General features: G+C 36.1%; 1 protein-coding gene and 1 long non-coding RNA gene across 4 annotated transcripts in view; both read right to left on the reverse strand.

Annotated features, from left to right (window-relative positions):
• Positions 1-27,496, reverse strand: part of GRM7 (glutamate metabotropic receptor 7) — a 1,016,657-nt gene that overhangs the window by 42,957 nt on the left and 946,204 nt on the right. The gene's annotated exons all lie outside the window — the stretch shown is intronic.
• Positions 16,699-27,496, reverse strand: part of LOC140497531 (uncharacterized) — a 12,713-nt gene continuing 1,915 nt past the window's right edge. Inside the window, exons 1-4 of the long non-coding RNA XR_011964719.1 lie at positions 24,767-27,496; positions 24,548-24,664; positions 21,237-21,314; positions 16,699-17,202 (exon numbers count right to left, since the gene is read on the reverse strand). The exon at positions 24,767-27,496 is cut by the window's right edge and continues 1,915 nt beyond it. This is a non-coding gene — a long non-coding RNA (uncharacterized lncRNA). The remainder of the gene's footprint in view (positions 17,203-21,236; positions 21,315-24,547; positions 24,665-24,766) is intronic.

Consider the following 27,496-nt stretch of genomic DNA (forward strand, 5'->3'; position numbering starts at 1 on the left):
AAAGGACTTATTAAAGTTGAACTGTTTACATTGCTACATAGAAAGATGATATTTATAAACTCAAGAGACCTCTCTCAGTATTAGGATAGTTGGAGGGAATAAGTGTATACACATACACACACATATATACGTATTTATATGTGTCTGTATGTATATGAATATATATGTGTGTATGTATATACATGAATATGAAGGAATGATATCTAAAAAAGAAAATTAAGGATTGAGAGGAATGTACTAAGGAAAAGAGAAAAGGAGAGGTAGAATGCAGTAAATCATCTCACATAAAAGAGACATGGAAAGAAGGGGAAGGTGAGCAGGAATAAGTGAGCCTTCCTTTCATTGGATTTGACTTCAGGAGGGAATAACATACATACTGAACTGGGTATGTAAGTTTATCTTACCTTATAGGAAAGCAAGGGGGAAGGGGATAAGAGAAGTGGGATAATAGAAGGGATAGCAGTTTGGAAGAATGGATAATCAGAAGCAAACCCTTCAGTAGAGGGACAGGTCAAAGGAGAAAATTGAATAAATGGAGGATGGGACAGGACAGAGGGAAATATAGTTAGTTTTTCACAAAACACTGTTATGGAGGTCTTTTGCATGGCCACACATGTATAACCTTTATTAAATTGTTTGCCTTCTCAATGAGGGTGGGTGGAGAGAGTGGGAAGGGAAAGAATGTGGAAATGAAAGTTTTAAAACTGAATGTTAGAGGTTGTTTTTATATGGAACTAGGAAATAAGATATACAGGCAAGGGGTCAAGAAAGCTATCTGGTCCTACAGGACAAAAGAGAAGTAAATAGATGAAGGGAAGAATTCATAGGGGAAAGAATGTGAGGATTGGATTTAGGTGTGGAAATAGGAATTTTAAAAACTGCCCATGTTCCTGTCCAAACATGGTCTTCTCTCTTCAATACATCCTCATGGTTTTGGGTCAGTGGTACCTGGTAGAAGCAGACTCTCTGCTTCTTACACATACATATAAGTGGTGTTATGTCTTCCTTGCATTATGTATCTGATCACCACCACTGTCCAGAAAACTCTCTCTAAGATGATTAAACTAGATGAGACGGCCAGCGGACCTGTTAGATTGAAGATAGATAGAAGAACAGATAAAAGCGTGAGGGAGAAGAAGGAGTAGTATGAAAGTAGAAAAAGTGAAGGAGATAACAGATCATCTATATCAGCAGTCATGTGAAAAGTCTTCAGATGATAGAGAAGAGGAGGACTGAGTGAAATGATGACATTGTGAAGACTTCTCAAAGCAAAAAAATGGGGAATATTGTATTTTCTAAACAAAATTTCTTTTCCATCAGGTTTTTTCCTGGGTACCTGAGTTTCAGGAATCCAGGGCCTGTGGGCAGTCAGTTGGAGCCCCTCCCCCCCTTTCTTTCTTTGTGATTGTGGTGTGGACTATAGCCGAAACTTGGAAGTTACCCAAATCTCCCCTTTGTTTGTTATGCTGTTGCCATATCGACAGTACAAGAGTACAAGCTCTCCTTTCCCATCCCCTCCCCTATTTTTACCTTATAGAATAGCCACATCAGCAGTTAGTTATAAGGAAGTGTGTTGGGATAGGTGAATATTTCCTGGGGTTTGTCTAGTTTTTCCCACTTAGACTGTGAGCCCACCTCCCAGCCTTTGGAGAGGTGGGATAGTGGGGAGGTGGAATTCTCTGCGTTAGGGCACACAATGATGTTCTTATCCTCTGTAAATTGCCTCCTTCCATCAGATTAGCCCCATCCTGGTGGAGAGACGCCCCTTTCTTGCGAGAATTATAATAAATCATTTTCTGTTCTTAAAAAAAAGTGAAGGGGATGGGTGGGAGTGTTAAAAGGGAGGACAGATTGGGGGAAAGGACAATCAGAATACAAACTGTCCTGGGGTGGGGGTAGAGATGAGATGGGGAGAAAATGTGAAATTGAAAATTTAGTGAAAGTGAATGATGAAAACTGAAAATAAATAAATTTATATAAAAAAACAAAAAAACTCTGTTAGCTTTTACTATTAATAGGAAGTATCTGAGCTAAGTGATTCCTCTTCCTTCCTCATTCCATCTCTGCATTTTAGGTGAATTAGAAACTTTGCCAAATGTTAGTATCTCCTCTAATACCTCTGCATTTTGTCTTTGCAATCATGTCATCCTAACTATCTCAAGAAGAATGTGGTCACATTCATTGATCTTGAACTCACTATAAGGTTCTTAATTACTGCAATATAGCATAAGTATTGTGGGAAGGGACAGTCACTATGGTAACAGCAACTCATTTTATTTGAGTAGGAAAGAATCTTGGATAGTCATATAAATATGAAATTTCCTGACTGCTACTGTAGCTTTGTCTACGGCTCTTTATCAAATGTATTAAATGCCTGCTTTGGATGTTTCCTTTTGCAAGACTAAGGGGACACAGAAGACTGAGAAAGATCTTGCTCACAGAATTTAGTATCATGCAATAGAATTAAGTACAGGGGCAAAAGTAGATTTTGAGTAATTTAAAGAATATTTCTGACTTCTCTGATTGAATAGTCTTTTGGTAAGAAAAATTCAATATTTTTTGAAGGAAGTAGAGGGAAAAAATATGAGAGAAAATAAAAGAGAGAGGGAATGGAATAGAGAGAAGAAAAAGAGAGATAATATGAGAAAGATTGAAAAAGGAGAGGGAAAAAGAGAGACTGAGGGGGGAAAGGGTAGGGAAAAAGAGAGAAGGAAAGAGAGAAATAGGGAAAAAGAAAAGAAGAGAAGAAAAGAGAGAGGTAGAGGAGATGAATGATATAAAATGTCCAATCAGAGTTGGCACCATATAAATTTTATCTTCACCAATCTATTCTGCCTCATTAGATAAAGAGGAATGTTGCTGCATAATTGAATTCTAGGTATGACTAAATGTTAATTTCAACTCAATTTCACATTCCTGGTCAATTAAAACTACTCTCAGCAAGTACAAATCACTTGAAAATTCATGCATAGAATGGATATATGTATGTAACACTTTGAAGATTTGTTTTTCAAGTAATCAGTTACATGTTTCTGAAAAATAATCTTCTAGCCTGCAGTGAAGATGTAAGATAAAAAAGAAAGCAGACAATACAGGTACTATACCCCCAGGAAGATGAACAAATAAACTGTCTGACTTGGTCCTGCCAGCTCAATTGTTTCTTTGAATTGATTAAGGCTGGTAAGTAGGTCTGTCCACACCCACCTTTCAGAAAAGGGAGGTTATATAAGTGATTTTGACTTTGGAACTTCTATCAATACTTATTGACATTCCTGCACCTACAAAAAAAAATATTCCTGCTTACTTCTGTGACTGCTCATAAAGTTAATTAAAAATGTTTTTTCTTGAGTCAAGAGGCAGGGAAGATGGCCTCAGGTTGGGGAGATAAAAGAAAGGAGGCAGAGAAAATGGGACAGGTCTGAGGTGGGGACAGAAGAATTCACACCTATAAAATATCTGCTGACTTTCTTACATTTAGAACTATGCCAAAGTAGAATGAGAAATGGCGGGTTCCCTGTCCTTGGTGGACTTCTGCATTTACGTGATGATATGGACCCATGGGAGCTGAGGAGATCATAGAGCAGAGTCCCAACATTGTGTTGGGCAATCCTTTGGCAATAAGTGAAAGTTAGGAACCCCTTCTCAGGAGTAAGGTTCTTAAATGCATGTGATAAAAGACACAGAAGACATAAAAGAAACCAATTATATTGAAATATAATTATCAAGTTATATTAAAAAAATTCATGAACTCTTGGAAATCTGTCCATGGACTCCTTGGGGATGCATAATATTTTCTTATCAAAACGTTGAAAAGAACAAGTTCTTGATCAAGTTAAGAAACTTTGATGTAGATAAAGAAGTGAAGAATGACCAGAAAAAAGCCTTGGGCAACCCCTATCAGTTCAGTAATTGATTTTATTCACTCTATTTAAAAAAGAGCAATAAAGAGTTTGAACATAAATCACAAATGGTGATCTTCAAAATTCATACAGGCATACTTCATTTCATTGTGCTTTGCAGTTAGTTTGTTTTATTGTTTTCCAGATTGAAGCTTTGCGGCAACCTTGTCTCAAGCAAGTCTACCGGTGCCATTTTTTCAACAAGCAAGTACTCATATTGTATTTTTTGTCACATTTTTGTAATTTCCACAATATGTCAAACTTTTTATTATGAATATGATCATACCGGTAATGGTGACCTGTGATCCCCAGTGATGTCATTGCTGTAATGGTTTTGGGGGACTAAAAACAGCACCAATATAAATCAGTGAACTTAATCAATAAATGTGTATGTCCTGCCTGATCCTCTCTCTCCCTCTCCTTGGCTCTCCCTACTCCCCAAGATACAACAAAATTAAAAGTATACCAATTAATAATCCCGTGATAACCTTTAAGTATGCAAGATTTCAGGATCCAAGACCACCCCTCTCTTTACTTCTCTCTTTTAACTATTAGGAAACATCTTGTTTTCCAGAGCTAAAACCCAGCAAACAAGCTGTGCTCTGAGGTTGGCATAACATCAGTCCTTTGCGCTACGCCTCTGGATGAACGCTGCTACAACTAAATCATAGAGCTGGCCTGAGTTCAGGAAAGCACCAGCAGGCCCAGACATGGATGGACTTTTTGTCACTTGACTGCTTACCTCTCTGTTACTGTTACTACATTACATTGTTTGATTCTTTGTCGTCATAAATCCATAAATCAAGGTTTAGCCCTACTGCCTTGCATTTCCTACTAGAGGAGGCCCCAATACATATGTCTAATTTCCCTCCCCCAGTGGAATAAGGAAAGCTTTTTGCTTATAACCTGTGAGAGCTCTTTGGGGTTTTTTGGAGTTAACAGTGGTTGTAAAACCTCTGTGACTCTTTGGTCATTTGTCACCAGAGTTGAGAAAGAGAGGAGTCCCAAGTCTCTTGCTTTAAATCACAAGCTAGAAATGATTAAGCTTAGTGAGGAAAGCATGTCAAAAACTGAGATAGACCAAAAGGTAGGCCATCACCCTGATCAGTCAGCAGCCATCAACATCGAACTAAGACCTTCCACCAACAATGGAATAGGACTGGCTGAAGGCTCATATGATGGATAGCTTTTCTTAGCAATAAAGTACTTTTTAATTAAAGTACATGTATTTCTTTTTAGACATAATACTATTGCAAACTTAAGAGATTATAGTATAGTGTAAACATAACTTTTTTAAGCATTAGGAAACAAAAAAATTGTGTGACTTGTTTTATTGTGATGTCTGCTTCATTGCTGTAGTCTGGACCCCAACCAAACCAACAACATCTTCAAGATATGCCTGTATACCCAAGATCCATGGCTAAGTCTTTAGAAACCTTTTGGTGACTTACGATGCATCTGATCTTGGGGTATGCCTGTCTCTTCCAAGGCAATTCAGCTTTTCTCCATGGGGTTGGGATAGCCTGAAGGAGTGGGGAGAAGGAATGTTGGAGCTAGAGTTCATTAACCCTAGATTCTCTGTGCAGTGGCTTGCTGGAATCATAGAGCTGTAGAATGACATATAGAAGTTGTCTCATTCTGGTGTCTTATGCCAATTTTAAGCACAAAAGGAGTTTGTTAATGATTCTACACACTCAAAAAAAAATATAGCAAATGCTGACTCAACTTTGACCTTTTAGCTACTCAAAATAGGAAAGTTAAGTGAGGAACAAAAGAGAATGCCTCACATTTATATATATTCTTCCATTAGTGTTCAGGAAAAGGGAAAGAACGCAAGCTTTGGAAAGATTAGAGCCTGAAGTATTCCTTTTATTAACTGAATAAGACATTTAGTTTCTCTGAATCTCAGTTTTCTCATCTGTAAAATGAATGCTTTGGACCGGATGATCTCTAAGACCCCTTTGCATTCTAATTGCCTCTGTTTTTATGAAAGTGCTAACTGTGGGCGTAATGGGGACTTATCACAGGCCTCTAAAACAAAGTTCTTTTTTGTTTGTTCGTTTTGTTTTTCTTAATAAAGACTATGGTTACCTAGAGGAAATAACCATTTATCCATTTTTGCAAAGGTAGTGACCTATGTCCCTGATCTGCTCTCAACCAAGGCTGTATAAAAGGATAGGCCTCCTCTACTAGGAATGTACCAGGTGGGCACCTGGGAATTTGGGCTCAGTCTAACTCCCACTATATCAATAACTGTGGAAATGCACTGAACTATTCTGCCTGTTAGTCAGGCACAGCCTTTTCACTAGAGGGTAAATTCCTGGGTAGCAGATAGAGCACTGGAATTAGAGTCAAATCTAGTTCTCTGAGTTCAAATCTGGTCTCATATGACTTATTAATTGTGTGACTCTGGGCAAGTCACCTAATCCTGTATGCTTCAAATAAATTGGAGAAGTAAATGGCAACCACTCCAGTATCTTGGCCAAGAAAATCCCCAGTGGGGTCAGGGAGAGTCAGACTCAGTTGAACAAGAACACTAGGAAACTTCTGGGAGACTGTAATTTTTTTCACTTTGATTTCCCTAGGACAATATCTGGCACATAGTAGAAGCTTGTTTACTGATAGTGAAAAGAAATTCTCAAGGAGTCACTCCCTTCACCAGTTGCCATTTTTTCCAAAAGCAAACGTTTACCAAAGGACTAGCCATTTTTATCTAGAAAGAAAATAATACTAATTCCTCTCTTCAGGGAATAAATTCATACCCTAAACTCACTAATTTAATCAGACCAGTACTTAGGCAAAAGCACCATAGATTTGTAACTGTAAGCAAACCCAAAGATCAGCCTTATTCTATGGGTGAGGAAACTGCAGCCCAGAGAGATTTTCTAATTTGACCAGTCACATAGGTTGCTAGGTTAGATAGTATACTATTCCTGATAGATCCTGGATTCAAAGTATAGAGTTTTCAGACCAAGTCTAAGGCCCTTTCCACTGTGCCATGAAGTTTTGTTCTTTAGTGGATTTATTTTAAATCATCTGAATGACACTTCTCATAGATGGATGATCCTTGAACAATTCTTGGATAGTACCTCAGTCTTTTAGTTTCTGATAAATGTCAAAGAAAATAATATTTGTTTAATGAAAGAGGCATCCAGGTAGTTTGATTATATGCTTTACCATATGAAAAACTAGAAAGTTTAAGGCTGAATTAGTTTGAAAATTTAGAATTTTAGCACTAAACATTTCCATGGTTTGGAATTTTGTTTTGTTTTTGTTTTTTAATGACACAGTGACATCTGAAAGGAAAAAGTGCTTTGTAATCTGAAAATTAAAATGATAATTTATAGTTTCTAAAATAACTGATCCTATTAGCCTAATTGGCAGCTAGGTGACATAGTATCAGGCCTGGAGTCAGGACTACTCATCATCCTGAGTTCAAATCTGACCTCAGACACTTCCTAGCTGTGTGACCCTGGGCAAGTAATTTAAATCTTTTTACCTTAGTTTCCTCATTTGTAAAATGACTTGGAGAAGGAAATGGCAAATCACTCTAGTATCTTTGCTAAGAAAACCCCAAATGGGGTCACAAAGAGTCAGAAATGGCTGAAAAAATGATCAACAAAATGATGCTAATTAGCTGACCTGTCTTACATACTTAATCAAGAGATTATTACATCTTCCTACAACCTACTGAAGTGTAAGTCTTATTCTTCCATGATCTGGAGCTTTGTCATCTTAAAAATAAGAAGGAAACTATGAAAAGCATCTCAATTCTCTATTAGAGGGGGGAAGGTATTTCAGAGCAAAGTTGTTATTAGCTATTTAATTTACAAGGTTTGTAGTTGTTTTTCCCCTTGGAGAGAGGGAAGGGAAAAAAAAAAACCACATGGAGCCAGCAATTCTCATTGAAATCAGAAGGGATCATTTTCAATAAGGAGAACTAAATGTACCTTCCATACATTATACCATTTGGGGCTAGCCCCCTAACAGTAAAGTAGTAATGAGTAATTGGTAGAGAAAATGCTTATAAGAGAAAATTATTTTCAAAGTCAGGCTGTTTTGTAGGCAATAGGTAACAGGGCAACAGACCAGTGGATGCACAATTTAATGTAATACAAAATCCTTCCCATCTATTGCATATCCCAGTCACAGGTCTTGCTTGCACCTTTCTAAATACCAACAACTCCCAAACAAGCTAAACAATTTCATGCTCTCTTTTCCTGTGAGAAAGGGGGAAAAAAGTTTTCATTTTAGATATGCCCATGAGATCTTATTGGCTGAACTTTCTGCCATGTGCATTCTGTTCTCTTAACATCTGTGGTGGATATTTTATTTTGTTTCCTTCTTCCACTTTTAAAGGGAGAAAACATCATCTGTTTGATGTAAGGATTGCACCTAAACCTATGATCTGTATTTTTTCTGGTGATATCACTAAACTACTTATATTCATACCAGCTGTGGATGTCCTCGAAATGACATAATGCATTTCTCAGTGTTCTATTTTTCCAGCAATACGTGACAGATGCTTGGGTTTTGATATTTTAATAGCCCTTCATCAGTGGAAAAAAGGCACTTCTTAGTGAATTTTATTTCCATACAATGGATGGTGTATAATGATTTATCATGTTTAATCAGAAATCTCAACTTGCCTCCAAATAATGGGGACAAAGCACATATTACTGGATGTTTATGACTAAATCTATTTACTATTTATGAAGATTCAGAAAGCTTAATAGTTGTCTTTAAAGCCAAACTGTAAAGCTTGGAAAAACCCCAGCTGTTTAAAATTTCAGATCATTAGCAGAATGCTTCAGGCTTCAGGATTATATTTGAATATAATTTTTAAAACAAAGCATTCAAAGGCAATTTTTGTCTATTGCAAGCTTTTTCTATAACAATACAAGCTGAGGACCTGGTGTTCTTTCTCCTAGAACTGCTGATGCCAATATGTTTCCACTGTGAAAGTCTAGCCTCCAGCTCCCTGGGGTGTCATTGACAGTCCAATGGTAACCTGAAGTGTTTGGGACATTATGCCTTTACTTGGAGCATAAAGGCTGGTGTAGATGGGAGAGTTTTTGCTTGGCTCTAGTTGATGGAAGGCAATTTCAGCAGTTGGACAGAGGAATGACCCACCAGAGATGATGAAGCAGATTCCAAACAATTCAATACCCAGATTGATTTCATTCAAAACCAGAGGAAAGTAAAAGCATCAACTCTTAACCTTTCCAGTACTTTCTTCTTAGCTGGTTTGGAGGAATGGTACTAGAGCACTGTCAGAATCATAGCTCATCTTGTCAGGACCACATTGACAAATCTGCATATGACTTGGGGACTTGGGGTAGTGTAAGGAGAAATAATCTGTTTATTCAGATATGGTTGTTGTTCCCCATAAATGTTTCTGGGGCAGATGACCTTTGCTGAAGCAGTCACCAGTATCAAAGGTGCTGGTTTGGACTTGTGTTCAGCTATGAGGTTCCTTCTTAATTAGAATATACTACATTGAAATTAGCTTTAAGTTTCATTAGGAGATAATATGTTCCACATGGTTATTGAGAGGGAAAAATTAGAGAATGCTTGGGAAAGGATGTTATAAAACACTATGTAGATGTTATTTTGCTGTCAATAACAATACAGTGATGTGGATGATGGTGGTAGCAATTTCTTCTGTTTGAACTGGACTTTTAGCATATTGAGCTGACTTCCCTTTTCACATCTGAGGAAATGCCTTATCATGTATATTAGCTTTAATCCAGGCAGTAACCCTCAAATAGTGGGATAATTCAATACACATTTATTAAGCACCTACTATGTACTAGATACGGTGCTAAGTGCTGGGCATACAAATAAGAAAAAAACCAAACAGTTCTTACCCTCAAAGAGCTTACAGTTAAATGGGGAAAGATTACACACATGCGCGCGCACGCACACACACACACACACACACACACACACACATCAAAAGTTGGAAAGGGGAGGGTTTGGGTAAGTATCAGTTGTTCCTTGGAGTCAAAGTCAAGTAGAAAAGATGGAAAATGGAGTTACCGGGAAGGTTATGAACCCTCTTTAAAGGAAAACAAACAACTAGTGCTGATTATACCTCTTACAACAATGTACTGTACTGATATGAATACCTAGTCTTGTAAAGGAGAAGAAGTAGGTGAATGAACAAATAGAGAAGGAATTATATAACAAGACTCATGGCTTTCCATGTCTATTCACAAATGTATGAAGTATTCAGGATGCAAGGAGAACTAGAGATGTTAACAAGAGAGGCAACTTTGATACTACTGAAATTTATTGGGATAAATATCATGATTAGAATATGACTTTGCATGGATAGGATGTTTTCAAAAGTCCTAGGACAGGAAAAAGGGAGGAATGGTAGAGTAGGCTTGTGTACTTAGAAGAGTATGCAAGTATGGTGAAGGGCATAAGGATGAAGAGTGCTAGAATGGTCCATGACACTATCCTCTCCTGGTCTTTAACTACTCCTTTTCAGTATCCTTTGGTGATCCTACTCATAAAGTATGGGTATATCTCATAGGCACCTTTCTACATTATCCCCCTTTGAAATCTGATCAATATCCACAGATTCAACTACCATTTTTAGGCAGATGACTTCTAAATCTGTTTATCTAGTTCTAAACTCTCTTCTGATCTAGTCTTACCTTGCCAACTGACTGCTAGAACACTCTGCCTGGATATCCCATCCTCATCTCAAGCTCAGATGTTAATGAAATGCAGAAGAGATTCCTTTTGGAAAACATTCCCTTATATCCTTAAAGAAATGTCTCTCCTCCCAATATCCTCTTTTTTATCGGGGACACCACTATTCTTCCAATTTTCTAGGTTCACAAACTTAGAGTCATCCTTCACTCATACTTATACACAGGTCAAATCTAATTTGTTGCCAAATCTGGTCAGTTCTATCTACACACTATTTTTCATATCTGCTTCTCTCCACTCATATAACCATTCCTCTAGTTCAGGCTCTTATCCTCTTTCATATAAACCATTTAAGATAATTTCACCATGTTCTTCCTTTTTAATCATTGCACACACACTTTTTGAATTAATATTCTTAAAACTTTGGTCTAACTATGCTACTACTAAGCTCAGAAATATTCAGTAAGTCCCTTATTGTATCTAGGACAAAGTACAAACTCCTTACCCTGCCATTCTAAGCCCTTTGCCACCTGGATGTAGGCTACCTTTCAAGACATTTCAAATACTTCTCTTTCATATTCCCAGTTCTAGCTAAAACATCCTATTGATTGTCCCCCAGACTCAATTGTCCATCTCTCACCTCCATCCCTCTTTGCCTTTGACTTCCTATTGAATAACCACTTGTTAAGTGATTATTAAACGAGATCAATAAACAAATGGATGATTTTAAGAGCATTTATTAAACACTATCTATGTGCGAAGCAACGTACCAAGCAATGAGGATACAAACAGAAAAGTATAACAGGCACTGTTCTCAGGGAGTTCCCATCCTAAAAGGGTAGTCAAGTCAATTCATCTAAAAAATTAAAGCTGCCAGTCAGATGGAAAGCCCTCATGGCACTTAGAGTTCAGTAGCAAAGCTGGTGGTAAGTTATCTTTTAAATGCCACTGAGATATATTCTAACTGAAATTATGTGCTTGTGCAAATTAAAGTACAGTAATAAACTTCTTGAGGGAAAGAAATGTTTCTCCCTCCTACCATAGTATCTGTCATGTAGCAGTTAATAAATATTCATTGACTGAAATGCATATATTTTTCCTGAATAATATCTGTTTGGAATACTCCTTTATTTGCTTGTAAGTTATATACAGTAGTGATGAGATACATGGAAGGTCCTACCTGTGATTCTTTCAGGGTGGATGATAGAAATAGGAGGAGCAGAATGACACTCTCTTAACTGGACATCTCAGTTTATCATTTGCTAGACAGACAGGATATTGTTTTCTAAAAGTAGCTTTCCCCTCTTGCAGGGACTCCCAGTCAAGACTGTCAGCCAGGGACCTGCAACTGACAGTTAAACTTTGGAAGGGACTTCCTTTAAGATGAGCAATCATCCCTCTTGGTCAAAAACCATAAGGTTAGGAGATTCACTGGCCATGGGAAATACTTTTCATGGGACTACATAGGAAAACTACAGCAGGATTAGTTCTTCTGGCTTCTTGTCACAGAGTTCATCCACATAGTGCTATGCACTCTGGCTTTAGAAGCCAGAAGCAAAGAATCATAGGCATTTAGGTAGCCTATGGTTGTCCCCCAGTATATGACTAATCAGGATACAGCAATTCAACAAATATCAGCCTTAATGAATTAGGATTAACACTAGCAAATAGGAATCAAAGCCACTCAGCAAACACCGAGACAAGTAAAATGGCAGAGAAAATGAGAGGATTAGCAAAGATTAGCAAAAATCTGCTATTGGAATCCAGAGACCAGATCTGATTGGATTATACACATCTCTTCATCTGCACGTTAAGCAAGCATTCTTATACTATGTACACTGATATTCAGGACCACTTACCATCTCCCAGTGACTGCATACTATTTTCTATGAATTGGTACAGCCTTGAATCTATTAGACTTACCTAGGCTTCCATTCTTTCTACCTCATATCAGTGTCCCCCCACCTCAGACTGTAATGACAAGGAAAAGGACAAAAATCTGTATGGACGGGATTCAAAGAGGGGTATAAAGTTCAAAGGGCAGTTAAGTGGTACAGTGGATAGAGTGCTGGGCCTGAAGTCAAATCCTGAGTTCAAATTCAGCTTCAGACACTTACTAACTATGTGACCCTTGGCAAGTCACCTAACCCTGTTAACCTCAGTTTCTCAACTGTAAAATGAGCTGGAGAAGGAAATGGCAAATCATTCCAGTATCTCTGCCAAGAAAACCCCAAATGGAGTTACAAAGAGTCAGAAACTATGGAAAATGACTGAACAGCAACATACAGTACAAAGGGTATTGGATTATATAAGGAAGCAGGAAATGATGACACTACCCTTTTAATTGGAAGTGTTATGGCCGAGGGGATCACACATGAGAATCTGTAAATAATGTGCACACCTTTGCTTCCAGGAAGGACATTTGACCAAAGATACACATAGAATCAAGAGAGTCTTCAAGTCTGGATGCAAGTCCACGCTGAAACACCCATGTCATGTGAGGTTTTGCTTTTTTTTTTCATCTCTCAGTGCCCAAGGTAATTCTCAAAGGTCATACATTACAAAACAGTTATTGATTAGCATTGGCAAAGGGAGTTTACTCATTGGGACCTCTATTTACCAATGGAATAAACTCACACACAAGCATGTATGCACACACATGTATCAGTGTATATAGGTATGTGCGCACATGTATGTGTATATATTCATATGTACATATGTATATGACATATACATATATGACATGCATGTGTGCATTGTGTGTATACACAGAACATGACAGTAAAGGGATGGAATGCTATGAACATGCTAAGTAAGGGAATCCAGGAATCCAACAGATTTATGAAAAGGAGTCTCTTGTCAAACTATTGTCTGAGTCGGTATACTACCTATGAAAATACAAAGGCAACATATAACTATGGCTTACAATGAGAAATACTATTGCTGGGAATGGTGAGCATGAAACTCGATCCTTGCCTTGGGAATATTTGACTTAATAATTTGAGAATAGCTAGGGAAAACATAGAAATGATGTATCTACAGGTATTTGAAATTTCCCTTTGGTGGGTGCTTTCTGTGCTTGGCTAGTACACACAGCTTCTGGGAAGGCAGCAGAGGGACAACTGTCCTTAGTCTAGTGGCTGTATTTGTGCCAGATTCAAATTCTCTGGGAGTTAGGGTGGGTTGGGTTCAAATGCCTCCACTTTTGAGTCTTTGATCACACAGTGTTCTGAGACAGTGTGTACTGCATATCTGACAAAAGCAGCCGAGACTGCCTTTTTTTTTCTAGGGTCATAATCAAGATTCTAGGGTGTAATAGACACCTAATTCGATAAATGTTACAGTGAGATATTCTGTAGCAGAAACATAAATTTTGCTAATACATAATTGGTTCTCTTTAAACTCCAGATTTTACAAAATTGGTCTTTTTTTTACTATATTTAATGAATGCGATTTTTTTCTAGTACACAGGCCAGTTTTGACGTTGCATAAAGATGTGTTAAAAAAAAACAAAAACAACTTGATCATGAATGCTAATGGTTTCTATTTATTCCCTTAATTCTTGAACTTGACTTCATGCTTTATAAAAGGATAGCACACCAGTTATTTCTGCACTGCTTATAGACACTTGGTGAAATGAAGGCCAGATATTTTGGGCATAAACGATTCTAGCACAAGTCATATGATGTTTACCAACAAACATTTTTTCTGATCCTTTATTTTATAAACTATGCCCAGTTGTGGAATAAATAGAGACTTGTAAATACTGTGAAACTAGACAGGAAAATAAAACAGCTCAGAAGGAAAAAACAAAACAAAAATTAAAACAAAAATGTTTCCTAGACTGGACATTTTGTGAGTCCACGTACATTATAATGTAATCCTCCATAGAGAAAAAGACAATACTTTTATAGGAAAGCTTCTCATTCTCATTGGCCCAGAACTGTGAATACAAGGGTACAGAATGGAATTCTCTCTACCAATATGAATGGAAAACTATCCTACATCTTGAGAATTGGCTTAGCATCTCAGACAACCAAGGGGCTGAATAAATTGCCCACGGCTGCATATAGCCAGTATGTGTCAACGATGGGACTTGAACTCATTCTGTCCTGATACCAAGATCGGTGACCTGTCCACATAGCTAGTCATTTCTTGACTATATGATAAGACAGGTTTCAGTCCTTTAGGATCCTTTAATCTGCTTTCATAATCAAATTATAAAGATGAAAGCAAAACATATTCTTTGGATTTTAAAAGTATTATGTTTTCTTCCTCTTCACAGAATCATAGTGAGGAAGAACCTCCAAAGTCATTTAGTTCAGTATCAAAAACTACAAGACTCTCCCTTTATAGTGTTGCTGATAATTGGCCATTCAACCTTTGCAGGAATACTCTGAATGAGGGGAAGCCTACTCAGGCAGATGTTTCTACTTCTGGATAGTTATAATTGTTAGAAAATCATATCTTTATGTGCAGCCAAAATCTATTTATCTATCTGAATCTTCTGTCTATCACTGCTCATTATGCATTCTCAGTCTAAACTCATAAATCCCTCTAATCCCTCTTACATATCACAGCCCTTCAACTGCTTGAATAGAATTATCCTGCCTTTGTTCTAGAACAGGGGTGGGGAAACTGTGGCCTCCAGGCCACATATGGCCTTCTAGGTCCTTGAGTGCAGCCTTTTGACTGAGTCCAAATTGTACAGAACAAATCTTTTTATTAAGGAGATTTGTTCTGTGAAATCTGGATTCAGTGAAAGCACTTTACTTGAGAATCTAGAGAGCTACATGTGGCCTCAAAGCTACAGGTTCCCCATCCCCATTCTAGAAGATAGCTTTAAAAAAATTATACCTATAAATTTATTAATGTCGGGATCTCCTAGTAAGGAATTCCCTCAACCAATGTAGGCTGGCACTTTTCCAGTAACTTATCATCTAAGTGATGCCTTTGGCTGCTAAATACTTATGGACTTTCTGAGAGTCTCAAAGACAATAGATATGAGAGGCAGTACATGAACATGGATCTCCTGATTCCAAGGTCATCTTATCTTTACCACTCTACCCTATTTATCATCAACGTCCTCTTCTTTCTCTTCATCAGTATTTGTTGATATTTGATTGTTTTGGTTGTGTCCAGCTCTTTGTGACACCATTTGGGATTTTCTTGGCAAAGATCTTAGAGTAGTTTGCCATATCTTTCTCTTCCTCATAGGTGGAGATGAGGAAACTCAGGCCAACAGGGTTAAATGACTTGCCTGGGATCACACTGCTAGGAAATGTCTAAGGTGAGATTTTTGAACTGAGGTCTTTCTGAGTACTCCATCTACTGTGTCACTTAGCTAAAATTCATTTAGCATTTCACAGAATTTGAGAGTTGGAAGGGATCTAAGTGGTCATATCATTCAACCTATACATGAAAGAAATCTCTACTATGACATGCCCCACAAATTATCACCCTACCTTGGTTTGAAGGTCTCCAAAGAGGGAGAATCAACTAACTCTTGAAGAGATCCTTTTCATTTTTATGGATGGGACATGCTTATTTTATGGTTATTTTTTGCCTAGGATTCTCTTATCCTATCCTGTCTGGGCACAAAACCACACAGAGATAGGAAGAAGGAAAACAATTTTCCCTTTAAACTGAGGATCATGAGATGGAAATAATCACAGTAGATTTTTGCAAGACTTCTTTAGTTTTAGTAGATATGAATGTACACATTAAGATGTATGAAATCCAGTCTATGGCTTTCTCTAGTAGAATGCAAAGGTTGATTTCATGAAAAAAATTATGTAGACACATTCTTGGACAAAACCTAGGCAAACATGCATGAAAAATCCTTTCTCTAATAAAGCAAAGCAAAGAAAATATTTCCCTCCATACCACTGTTTTGGACATTTTCTTAAGGAGCATGTTTGAAACAATTCATCACCATTACATTAAGTAGGAACATATTTACCAGAGAAGTGGAAGATGACATTTAGGTTTATGTAAATGGTTAAAAATTGCAGAAAATGGATTACTGTGTAAATGTTCATCAGTGTACCAAATGAAAAATCTTCATCAATATAGTGAATGAAAGATCATACACCAGAGTGAAGCATTTAAAACTTTGAAGAGTACATTTTATGCAATATAATGGAATTTCTTTAAAAAATATTTATGGCAGAATGAAGCTTTGAAAACATGTCCCATTTTTTAAAACAATTGAACACTAAGAAGTCATTGTAGGTAAGTAACAACATAATATCAGTCATGCTAAGAGAGTTTTCTATGAATAACTCAAGAATATGGATCAGTCATGAAAACTGGGTGAAACCAAAACACCATTTAGTGGTTTCATAGATGGTTCTTTTGGACCTGGACAGAAATATGGTAGATCCAATGAGGCAACACATACTCTGCATGAGGTAGTTAAATTTGAATATTAAGAAGACAAAGATCAAAGAAACCTTATTTCTTCATTGATATTGCAATTTGTGCATATTCTCAGTTCTGCCAGAGAGAATGGACACCTCAGTTAAGTAGTTTGACATTAACAAAGTTTATTTTAGCTCATAATCACAGTATAACTGGTACAAGAAATCATATGAAAATATTATAGGATGTAAATCTCTGTCTTCTTCCAGTATTCCTAGAAGAAAAGAAAATAGAAAAACAATTAATGAGGCAAAAACGTCAATGACATAGCCTAGTAATATTAGAGCTTGAAATACAGTTTGAGTAAATGATGATTTGATGAAATTACTAGAATGTACTCTTTCACATAGTATGGAAGCAAGTTAACCTAGTTAGGCCTCACATCTTTCATTTGTATAACTGGGATACTTATACTACTTATATCACAGACTTGTTTTCACAAATGCGTTTTGATCACAAAATAGTATATAACAGCAAATTGTTATTTTTATAAAACATCCAGGATGGTGCTATTAAAGGCCAAATATGCCATTTTTAGTACTTGATAATGAAACAATTTTATCATAAATATTTTGCTAATGATTTCCATTTTTCATCTGTTTATTATCCTCCTATCAGTTTTATCATTACATGCTTTCAAAATGAATTTGTCTCATTGGATCTCCTGCCATGTTTTCTTTGACTGCTTTTCTTGGTCTTTCACAAAACAACCCAGAACATGTTCTTCGATAACCTTTAGGGATAAGTTTTCACAAATAATTTTATAAAAATGACAATTTCATAAAATAATGATATTATAAAAATGATACTCCTTTTTAAAATACATCATGTCTTTACTGGTTAGAATGATTTTTTGGCTCTTTGGGTCTTTATATTGTGATGATTGATTTCCTTTAGCTAATTCTCTACAACACTGGTGTTGACATCTTTTCTTTCAAGTACTGATAATTTGTCAGCATCAGTGACTTTAAACAGGAGAGGTCAGAGTTGTGCTTGCATACCACGTGACTTTCTGACGTTATTATTTATCATATTTTTGGATTTGATCAAAGAAGTTAGTGGTCTGACTATACAAAGGCTGATTCAGATATAACTCCCATTTCAATTATAAAATTTAGTCAATTTCATTTCTCTTTTTGTGATACAGTTCCATGCTCACCATGGCCAGCACCTTCTAATTCTTTCTCTGAAAGAAATTATTCATGAAGTATGGCTTCTAGACTGTCCACAAAGTTTTGGTTTCTCTCATTCTGTAGCACTCAATATTTGCAAAAACATTTTTCTCCATCATTACTTATGGTCTTCTTGACATCAAAGTTACCAAGAATCCAAGCAAATATTAAATTAATTTGTTTGGGTTTGTAAAGTTCCCTTTACCATTTCTCTACCATCCTCTGCAACAGATGCCACCAAATAAGTTACTTTCCTGGTGGTCTTTTTATGCAAATACTTATAAAGATCACAACATAAAATTATTAACTATCCCTGGAAATAATGTTTATTTTGGCATTCACATGTACAATTAATTCAACTCCTTTCTTTGACTTTCCAAGGAAAATGTTTCTCATGAAAGGCGCTGAGCTATCTTTCATAGTGGCCTTTGGATCCATGATAAAATCAGCTCTGTCCGTTTCTTAATTTGCCTATCCAAGAAAAATTTGTGCATCCATCACCTTTCCATCTTTTGTCTTGTGTGTTTATACTGAGAAAGTCTATATTGTTACAATTCAGGTGATATAGCAGTATGTCCAGTTTCTGGTCATTCAATGAAGACACAATTTAGGGTACCATAAAGTAAGGAAATGTTCACTGATAGTCTAAAACTGTTTTACGTTTAATCTCTGACTCCTTTTCTGCTACCCTGCAACTGCAAACATCAATACAGAAGGTAAAGTGACTACATCAGTCTAAGGGCCATTTTATACACTACTTTGATTGGCATGGCCAATGAATTCATCACCAAGTGATCACCCTAATGGTTCTGATAGTAGAAGTTTCCAGATTTTGTGTTACATTGGCTTAGTCTTTAAAAAAAGCAGGGTCATATCTATAACTCTAAAAAGCATCAACATACAACCTTATTGAAGAATATTGACGTGAACAATAATGGCCCTTTGTTCCACGGAGAAGATATGTCACTGAAAGATCTTCATAAGGTCCTAAATACAATTTGCATAAGACATGCTCCATCGCTATAATGAACAGTTTTAGCAAATGCATGTTTCCCTCTTTTATTCTTGACTTGGTAATTATAATCTGAAGGTCATTGAATATAATTGTATCTAATGTTAAATCTTTCTAGTTACCTTTTATTGTTTTAACACATGCTGGAGACACTTATTAGAAAAGTCTTTATGGTTTTCTTTTGCTCTAATGAATTAAACGTATTTTTATTTATTTAACAAACACATAAAGACCTTTTATTCAATTCACTGTTATTGAGAATGTGGTCTTCTATAAAATATCATTTGAGAAAGCCTTCCAGTTCTCTTCTAATATTTCTAAGGCATGGCTTCAATGTGGGTATAGACAATTCTCATAAATTTTTGTAGGAATGGGACATTTACACATGTGGGTTACTAATTTCTGAGGTTCTCTTAATTATCTTCTTTTTAGAAATGAGACTATTTATAAGTTTTTCATGTGATTTTTCTTTTCTTTCAGATATTTTGAGAATCAGTATCTCAACATCCTTAAATCTTATTTGGCTACAGCATGTATCTATTCTTTGTTTAGTTGGTCTAGTCTTTGCTTTCTTTGCTGTCATTTCCACTTTGTCTTGTATATGAGAACTGCAAGCTTCCTTATGTTTGAGTTAGTGACCCTTTTCCACTTGAATTTGGCACTATCAACACCAATGTTGTCCTTGACTGCCATGTCTCTTAATTTGGCCCACGAAGTTTCTATGGTCATTGAGGTCTGGCAATTGACTTTCACTGACTATTCATCTATTGGAAATGAATAGTCTGTGTTGATGTCTGTTCTTTTACCTGTTTGTCATTTTAGGCTCCTCTAAAGCTTACTTATTTATAGACTATATCTTCTTCTGTTTTTGCATTTTTAGTTTGGTTTTTACTTTTAATCTGTGCTCAAACAATTAGATGGACTGACTGTGTACAGAAAACTATTTTAGAACTAACTCCCACAATAGTTAAGACAACTAACCATTTCCTGTCTCTTAAGATATAATAAATTTGACTTCTTGTGATGCCGTTTAGTCTTTATCATGTCTGATGTTTTCTTTCGTTCATAATGTATAGCTGTTAGGCTGCGGTGTCTAAGCATCTGATCTCTTTGTTTCTTACTCCTGCAATGTTTCCAAAGTGATTCTTGTTCTCCATGCCAAATCACCAAGTTGTAAAGGATATTTCATGTCATTTAGGGTCTTACTGAGTTTTTCATCAGGTTTTGTATCATTTGCCACAGACGTTTGCTTGCAACTTACAACGTTATTCATGGCAGTCTTTTTGCAAATGCTTAGGAAAACTTCAAACCAAGATGACCAAGTGTCCCAGGAAATGATTTTTCTTGTTGCTTTTGGTTGCAGGAGGAAACCAACCTTACTCTTTCTCTCCAAGTGGAACTGTTCTTCATAACTTCCTTCGATTTTCTTTTATTTATAGTGAGGATAACAATTTTAATATGCTTCAGTTCCCCTTAATACTGCATCTCCTCATTGGTAACTGAACAAAGAACTCCACTGCATTATATTAATAATTAGGTTAAAATGTATAGTCAATCTATAAGCAGTTATTACGTCTGTTGTTGCTGCTACCCCTGCTGTTATTTATCTTTTTAGCATAAATTTCTGAAAGCTTTTAATTATGGGGAAGAGGAAACTTTCTAAATTCCACCATCAATCCCAGAGTGAATCCAGAATCAGTCAAGCCTCTCAGGGATAACTGCACACCATTTTTCCCTAGGTTTCCATCTAATTCACAGGCCACTTTTGGGGATGGGAGAAGCCAGTTTTCTACTTTAAGTTCTAATTTTATCTCTTCCAAGTGTCAACTCTGATTATCCCAGGAGAACGTGGAATATTTCTTATACTTTCTATTCATTCAAAGCAAACAATGCTCCCATCATAGGAAACCTCTTTTGCCCAAAGAATATCCTTTGACCTGTTAGATGGATATATTATTCACTTTGTTCAGAACTGCCTTATTGCACTAGACATCTCTAATTAATTACACGAGGTCACAGGGGATGAAACCTTGTTTGGTAGAGACGTCACTTCCCAGTACTTACTAAAGGTGGAGGAGATACACCCTTTGACAGTAACCTGACTCTGCATCCAGAGCTGATCCTCACAGGGGTGCATTCAACCTGAACAAAAACAACAGCTCATGTCACTGGCTGGACTTTGATAAACCAGGGGGAAATTAAAATGCAAATTGAATCTGCAAATGGAACAAAAATGAGGGAAAGAAGAATTAAGTTCTTAGAACAAAAACATGGCACTTTCCTGATAAGCCAAAGAGGCCAGTTTAATCAAATTTTCAGCTGACATAGGTACTAATGACCCTGGTGACTCATGTCTTTGTTGAATTTTGCTGAGACAGAGCTGGAGAAAGTGGGAGGAGGTGTTGAGACTATATCAGGCATTATCTCTCTTGCATATTGTTGTGCACACGAATTGCCTTTCGTTATCAGCCAGCTCTTCTTATGAGTTTAATTTTCTTTGGCGTTATTCCCACGCCAAACAGCATCATCTTGTTTTTAGCTATCTGATGCTCACAACCATCCATACATCTGAAAACCCATGTCTTTAACCCCTGGGGAAGGGCAATGGCAGGAAAACTACCACTTGGAGCAAGTTTTCAGAGACACTTGATATAACCTACACACTTGGAAAATAACCATAGTTACTCTAACTATGGTAGGATAGTGCTTTCCCCAAGAGAAAAGGTGAGTAGGAATTCACCCCCAGAATGTGCTGGTTCTTGCCCTGTGCTTGTCTATCCTCCCAGTTTTAGGGTGCTATGGGATAGGTTATGATGGCCTGAGTAAGACAGACCTGGGTCTACATCATGCCTCTGGTCTTTAATACTTATTTGACCATGGACAAGTTACTTAATCTGAAGTTTCTTCATCTGTAAAATGGGCATAATAATATATGAAATATCTTTCTTAATAGGTTGTTATGATAACCCAAAGAGATCACATTTTACAAAATGCTTTCCATATTATAGCAAGATAAGCTCTGAGGACAGAGACTGTTCTGCTTTTGTCTTTTTTCCCCAGTAACTAATCTAGTGCCTTACACAAAGTAGGCTCAGAATAGAATAAATGCTTGTAACTCACAGATGCTGAAAATGTGTAAATCCTGAAACAATTAATGTCATTCAATTCAATTAACAGTCATTTATTCGGTATCTAACAGGGGCCAGGCACTGAAAAGAGACTGAGCTCATGATTTCATTGGTATAACAAACTCCCAGAAGAAGAGATTCCTTTCACCAATGCAGATCAGTAGCTTCTCGAAATTTAGGATCCCAGAAAATCATCTGGGAACATTAAGAGGTTCAGGGATTTGCTCAGCCTCACAGAACTAGTATGTATTACAGATAGCAGTGGGAGAACTTGCTCCTTCATCTTTCTGATCCCAATCCAGCTCTTAATCCACTATGCCATATGCTGCCTCTCAGCTTCTAAGGGCACAAAGACAAAAACTGAATAATCCCTGCCCTCAAGGTACTTAGATTCTTTTAGGGAACACAAACAAAACATGCATACAGATAAGTAAATATAGAACATAAGTAAGATAAATACAAAGTAATCTGAGCTCAGAGTAACACTGATAATTAAGAGTGATCGAAACAAAAATGGAGTTAGAGATTATCAGAGGCAGAGAAAAAGGAGAATGTTCTAGACATGGAAGATAAGCTATGAAAAGACAAAGATGGCACATGGAATGCCAGGTATGAGGAGTATCAAGGATGCCAGCTAAATTGTGCAGAGCATCATGAATTCAAAGGGTCTTTTCCTTGAGGAGATGAAGCACATGGAGCAAACTTGGACAGGTATAGCATTCACAAATGGGGCAAAAGACAAAGAATCCTGGATTTAGAGCTTAAAGGTGATTTACAAACCATCTGGTCCAATCCCCTATTTTAATAGATGAGTAATCTGAAACTCAGAGATGTTAAGTAACTTGTCCATAAGGAACCATCTGAACCCAGGTCTTCTTGACTCAAAATTCTTTCCTCTATCCATTATTCCACACAGAATACTCAAAACTCCTTTTACTGGTAAATTGTAAGGTCTCTTATAATATTATTTCAATTGGAATTAGCTATTATAAGGAATCTCAGGAAAACCTGACCTATTTTTTTCTAGCCAATTGTTTCTTCAGAATGAATGATTAGGGGGACCAAATGTTTTATTTTTTGGTTTTAGTTTGTTTTGTTTCCCTGAGAGAATGAGTTTGGTTCATTAGTTGATATGGTTTGTATACACAATACCCTAAAAGTGAAACCATGTCTATTTTGCAAAAATTAATTGAATCTTTGTATTGCCCTTATATCACTCTAAGAAAACTTTAGAAAGAGTATTTCTCCTTAAAAGGCTGTCAAGTGTGTATCCAAACTGCACATCTCTGTCAGACTTTATCACATAAATAAATCAGGCAGAATGAGACTAAAAGTCCTATTACTGGCCTGCTGAGTGACTGATGACCATATTCACTTTTATCAAATAAATAGATTCTAAAATAGTAGAAATAAGATTGGGACAAATAGAGCTAGGGGTGTGGAGTAGAATAAGAAATTAGCATTGATTTTATTTTTATAACCATGTTGTTATGAAGGATACATATTGAAAACTTTTCAAAATACACTGGTAAATAACTCTTAACATATAGGTTTTGATTAATTACAAAGCACTATACATAATCTTTTATCATTGTAATCACACAACAATCCTGTGAGGTAGGTATTAAACATATTATTTTCCATTTTCATTATGAAGGAACTGAGACTCAGGCAGATTAAATGTTTTGGTCATGTGGCTAGGGAGACACTGAATTTTAGCTCAAGTCTTCATGATCTCAAGACCAGCACTCAGTCCACTAAACTGAACTGCCTGGTTTTTTCTTTGTTTTTGTTTTTTGGTATGATTGATACTATTGATAATGATGACGATGATGGTTTAGAGCCTGAGTGACCATTTCATAGTCGTTCAATAGAAGAAATTTCTGCACTGGGTGAGAAGTTGGATTAGATTACTTCTTGGGCCACTTTTATCTTTAAGATTCTTTAATGGAAGAAAATAAAAGAAAGAATAACCCAATTTAAAAAAGATACTCAGTAGACAGAGGCTTTAGAAATGTATTTGATCAAACATCCACTAAAACTTAATGGTTTCACTAAACTCCTAAATTTCTTTCATATAATTTCTTTAGACACAGATAAATTTCTATCTTAATATCTCAGGTATTCTTTCTTAAAGCTCATTTTATTATGAAGGCAGAGAAAACTGACTATTATTAATAATAATCAATCCTTTCAAATTATATGTGATATGTTCATAATTAAATATATGACATTCATAACACTTACAAAAAATTGCTGTCCTCATGCTGTCCTCCTTCCATAGTTCTGGTTAGAGTTCAGCTAAATCATGCATTGATGAGATCTGTTCATACCCTTGAAAAGCTGGACAAGCCCAAGATTACTCTGAAATAGGGTTGAGAAATAAAGATAATTTGAAACTAATCTTACACTTGAGAGGGAAAAAATAAAGGAATACACAGAGATCATAAAGAGAGAGAAGATTACCTTTGAATCCTTGAGAATAGATAATTAAAAATGTTTCCAAGTTCCGCTGTACGACAGAAGATCTGCAAAGTTGAGTAATGTCTTTAGTAGGCAGAAACGAAATAGGGACAACATTGCTTCATCATTGAGAAGATATTCCCATAGAGGTTAGAAGAAAAATGTCACAAGAATAAACGGATATTTTAAAAGACACTTGTGTAAGAATGAAATGGTTGTCATGGATTAAAAGACATTAAACTCTGATTGCTGCTTTCTGAAGGAAAGGTATGCAACAATTATAAAATTACACAATTAGATATTAGTAGAGAATGTAGTCATGTAAATAGGAGGGTGAAACCATTCTGCAGTTAGAATCAATGTAGAATCATCCTATGCAATTTAGAAGAAAAATATTATAGATTCTATACTACTCCCCACGAGGATTCTGTCCATTTGATACCTGTTTAAAAGGTGTGAATAATCACAAATGTATTGTATTTGTCTAGGCTGTCTGCAATACACTTGAATATTTCATTGATTTTCTAATACCAAATATCATATTAGAAAAGAAGTAGCCAAATAGATTTTTTAAAAGTCTGATAATAGGATTGTCTCTTACAAATTAATTTTATAGCACACTCTAGATGATGGCAGAATTTTTCCTCCTTCTCATATAAAATGGCTTCACTGGATTGTTAATCTTAATCATTAGAGGGAATATCTACATCTATGAGATGAGATATCTATTTGCTTACTGAATGGCTTAAATGATTAGACTTGAACCCATACTTAAAATGCTCATTCTTAGCAAAAGAGACAAAGTATCCATGGGCAAGTCACCAAATCTCCCTGGGCCTCTGATTTCTCAACTATAAAAAATAACAGCCTTGGTATAGATGGTCTCTGAGATCTCTTCAATATATAGATATGTAATTTAATGATACTAAGTAAAGGAAGTGATTAAATGAGAGGAATTCTCACATTACTTTATGAAATACTTAGGAGAGTCTATCCATCTAACCCAGAAGATACAGACTACTAAAATGGACTTTCAGGTACTTTTCATTATTCACATATATAGATTTTTAGAAAGACTAGTGGTAAGAAACATTTGCTGCAAGAAATTTTAATGCATTGAGTAAAAATATATTTGAATAAATAAGTTGACTTTAATTTTGATGGATTTTAGGATACTAGAGAGTAAGAATACTTCTCACAGAGAAAGAAAGCACTCGGATTATGTCAGTATTTAATTTTATTTGTACTTAAAGTGCATATATCTGGCTATTTTCAATTGGGACTAGATAATTTTGTTGGTATAGGGAACTCTTAGATGAACAAATTAGTTCCTTCTACTAACATATGACAACATGCTTTTGCCGTTATGATGTTACAGATCTACCTAGCACATAGGGAGGTTATGTGTCTTCTTCAGGGTTAAAGGGCCAGTGGGTATCAGAGGTAGGATTTGAATAAAGATTTTTTTGCCTCTGAGAATAGCTCTTGATCCAGGATGCCAAGACATGTCTCATGATGATTATTGTAGAATGAACTCACTGGATTGAATTTGTTCTAAATGAGAATTGAATTTATTGGCTAACTAACTGAATTACCTAAAAATGGCCATTAGTTTTGACAGTCTAGAAATTACCCTGAATAGGCTATATGTTTAAAAAATTATGCATGTATATGTTTAGATGGTATCACGATTAATTCAAAGATTCAGGATTTTGTTAGTATCATGTTCTCTTCCCATGGTGAGGAAAACTCCTCTTTACTTACATAGCTAGGTTTTGTGAGTTCAGTCCTTAAAATCAACGGAAGCAAGAACATATAGTAAACTAAATGGAATTTTTAATGGTTGATTTAACTCAAATTCAGTCTACCATTTTTTTTCATTTCATTTCATACATCATCATTCTTTGACCAATCATTGGGCAATGGACTTCTCCAAATGTAGCAAGTCTGGTCTTGGGCAACAGAAATACAAACTATCACTAGGCTTATATTGAGATCTTTCACACAAGGGCAGAACAGTGAAAAGTAAATATTTTTGAAGGACCTCCTTTTGAACTTAACAGTGGAGGTGTCAAAGTTCTATAAAGTAATCTTAGGAAACTTTTTATGAAAGGAGATGCCAGAAACAGAATGTAGTTTGTGTCGAAATGGCACAATCCAGAATTTCTTTCTTAATGATTGATATAAAACATTTTAGTCTTTTACCCTTAAAATAAAAAAAAAAAACACATCAACTAGCAGTAGAGCTAAAGAGAATTTTTAATGGCTTAAGATATCTATCATTTTTACCCAAGAAAAAACATCCTTTTCATTTATTTTCAAGCAGCCTTGAGTAAGAGAACGATTAAAGTGATGGATGCCAATGTTTTGACAAGCACTCATTCTGCAAAAAAACTTTAAATCTCTCCGGACTTACTGAGTGAGGATGGGGAGATTGTGGAAGAAATGCCCTATTTAAAAACTGGGACAGAGCATTATCATATGAAACAAGGAAATAACTGATGAGAGCAATAAAACAGAAATTAAAGGTAACATACATATCATATCAATAAACAATTCTTCCTTGTCAGAATTACCCGCTTGTTATATAGCACTAAATGAAAACCATGAACATGTTGAAAATGTATTTGTATTTAGAATAACATTGAAAACAAAGACGGGAACAGGAATGAAGGTAGGTACTATCCATTGATGAATTCTATATAATCTGAATGGGCGATTATATCTATTGAC

The sequence above is a fragment of the Notamacropus eugenii genome, chromosome 3 (assembly GCF_028372415.1).
Source record: "Notamacropus eugenii isolate mMacEug1 chromosome 3, mMacEug1.pri_v2, whole genome shotgun sequence".
In the NCBI taxonomy this organism is placed as follows: Eukaryota; Metazoa; Chordata; class Mammalia; order Diprotodontia; family Macropodidae; genus Notamacropus; species Notamacropus eugenii.